Below are 2,872 nucleotides of genomic sequence, written 5' to 3'. Positions count from 1 at the left end.
TCCATCAACACACCACACTATGGTGTAACATTTGCTCCATATAAGATAATATCATCTGATTGTTACCATGTCCATAGCATACATTCGGCTCACATTTTCCATACTGACTCATTATCAACAAGGTACATCTTTTGCATAGATACAAGAATATTATATTATTACTGTTAACTATAGTCCGTATGTCACTCTAGTTGTATTTTTTCCATGCTTCTCCATGTTTGCACCACTCCACAGTAGTGATGTACATTTGCTCTAGCTAACAAAGGACACTCTTGCCTCTGTAACATCAACCACAGTTCTCATCCACCTCTTGGTTAAGTGTGCTTTTCAATTCCTAGATTATTCTCTAGCATTCTGTCAATTGGCATTTACACACCTAGACTACCATTTTCAGCCACATACCTCTGCGTGTTTACTAACTGCCCTGTAGCGAGAACTGACTCTATGACCTCCTTATTCTGCTGACATATTGCTGGTTGTCTCAGCAACTTAGTTTTGAAAGGCAAACCTTTCAATTTGCTTGTATGATATTATTCAGACACATTCAACTGCATCATGGAAGATGGAGAAAAATAAATCAGATTACTTTTACTTTGAATAATAGTTAATTATTTACAAATATTATTTTCTCTCTACACAATAAGACAGTAAGGAAACAATACAGAAAACATTGTAAGGACATACTATAGGATGGAAATCTGTATTCTCTATATCTCCTAGCACATTAAAACCATTAAGTTGAGTAGTATCAATATCATTTTGGAATGAATGAACATTGCCATTTCTAGTTTTGTAAATTGGGTCAAACTCTTTTAGAAAAGTAAAATGACATTATTAATTATGATAAGAAAATGAATTTAAAAACAGGACTATCAGATTTTTACCCCACTTAAAATAATGTACAGTGTCTTCTTTTTTTGTATATCTTTGTAGCTCCCAAGAAGCTTTGAGAATATATCATGTTGAGTGTTCCAAAATAATATGCCAAAGTGGAGAACCACCAGTGTGGCTGAGAGGACAAAGAAGGTAGAGATGCTGAACATTTCAGTAGCATGTTTAGTTGGATTGTAAGGGCTGAGGAATTTGAGAATGAATGCTTAGTGGTTGGTTTTACTTCTTACTGGACATGCTAAATTGCATCATAAAATAACTGAAATTGTGATCCCTGCTTGTCAAAAAATGTGACCCGAAGCTAGTCTTCATGTGGGAAATCTGTATAACAGCAGAAATCCTAATAGTTAAAAATGTTGTAGCTGCGCAGGCACGATAGATGCACCAGTGCCCACAGGAGCCCTGAGGCCCCGCAGGTTTCGGAACCCCTCGCGGGCGGGAAGCGTGAGGGCCACGGGCTCGCTGTGCTCTGCGCGCAGGTGATTCCGGGCTCTGCTTGCGCGTGACGCCCGCTAGCCCTGGCGCAGGACCCAGCTCCTTAGGAATGGGAATGTGTTCCATCTGACTGGGCAGCCCTGAGGGCTCCAGCTGTGGCCCTGCTTCTGGCCAACACGGACGTGTTCTTGTTCACGCCCCAGAAAGCATCGCTGGAGTACCTGGAAGCCATAGAGGTGAAGACCCTGGGGACGGTACCAAGGACTTTCAAAGCAAAGGAGCTCCGGGAGAAGAACGGGGCCGTGATCATGGCCGTGAGGAGGCCAGGCTGTTTCCTGTGTCGAGAGGAGGCGGCGGGCCTGTCCTCCCTCAAGCCCGGGCTGGACCCTCTACACGGTAGTGAAGGAGCAGGTCGGGCATGAAGTGCAGGACTCCCAGCAGTATTTTAAAGGGAAGTCTTCCTGGATGAAAAGGAGAAGCTCAATGGTCTCCACAGGGGGAAGATGATGCTCACGGGGAGTGTCCGTTTGGGGGTCTGGTTCAACTTCTTCTGGCCCAGAATGGAGGCTTCTCCTGAAACCTGGAAGGCAAAGCCTTCATCATTGGGGGAGCTTTTGTGGTGGGACCGGGAAAGCACCACATACTTCTAGAGCAGGAGAAAAAGAATTTGGAGACAAAGTAAACCTAGTTTCTTTTCTGGAAGCTGCTAGGAAGGTGGAACCACAGACCTCCGTCTCTGAGGAGAAGTGATCTCCTGACGCTGCCCAGCTCAGGGATGACGTGCCGCTGTGTACCTACAGAGTCAGGGCCCAGCTGCATCCCCGTTCTCAGTATGGATTGTTACCATATATCTAAATTGTACCCTTTAGGCCCAATAAGCCAAAATAGCCCTGAAGAAAACCTGACAAAAACCTAAGAACCTAGTGAGGGTTATTTCAGCTAAAAGCTGGCTTAAGCTTGTCTGCTGTCCCCATTACAATATTTGCTGTAATTAGCAATGCCTTTTGTTTTCATGTCGAAAATTAAGAAAAATTGATGTTTGCCTTCAAGATTAGAGAATGTAAAGATTTTTGCTTTTGTGTTTTCTATTAATGACTTGTTATTAAAGTAAGACCTAAATGATGGAATTGATGTGCTCCAAGATGGTTAGATACAGGTAACTTATAAACTGAAATCTGTTTTTCCTTTGTCTTCAACTCTAACCTCAAAGGTTTGTCCTTCTAGAAGAAATGATCTTTCTCCAGCTCTAACAAATTATGCTTCAGAAAGCATCTTGTCTTTAAAAATCACCTAAATATACAGGTTTTTCTGGTAAAACTAACAATAAAAATATTTATCATAAAAAAGATAAAAAAATAAAAATGTTATTGTGTTAGTCAGCCAAAGGGGTCCTGATGCAAAATACCAGTGATTGGTTGGTGTTTCTAAAGGGTATTTATTTGGGGTAGGAGCTTACAGATACCAGGTCATAAAGCATGAGTTACTTCCTTTACTAAAGTCTATTTCCATGTGTTCAAGTAAGATGGCTGCCAATGTCTGTGAGGGT

The 2,872-nt window shown here is 42.0% G+C and overlaps 1 pseudogene; it reads left to right on the top strand.

Moving 5' to 3' along the window:
* Positions 1-1,435: 1,435 nt before the first annotated feature.
* LOC101445123 (peroxiredoxin-like 2A pseudogene) lies at positions 1,436-2,076 on the top strand (annotated as a pseudogene).
* The last annotated feature ends 796 nt before the right edge of the window (positions 2,077-2,872 follow it).

Source organism: Dasypus novemcinctus, chromosome 2 (assembly GCF_030445035.2).
Source record: "Dasypus novemcinctus isolate mDasNov1 chromosome 2, mDasNov1.1.hap2, whole genome shotgun sequence".
In the NCBI taxonomy this organism is placed as follows: Eukaryota; Metazoa; Chordata; class Mammalia; order Cingulata; family Dasypodidae; genus Dasypus; species Dasypus novemcinctus.
The sequence above is the reverse complement of the archived record's forward strand: the minus strand, read 5'-3'. Positions and strand labels throughout refer to the sequence as shown.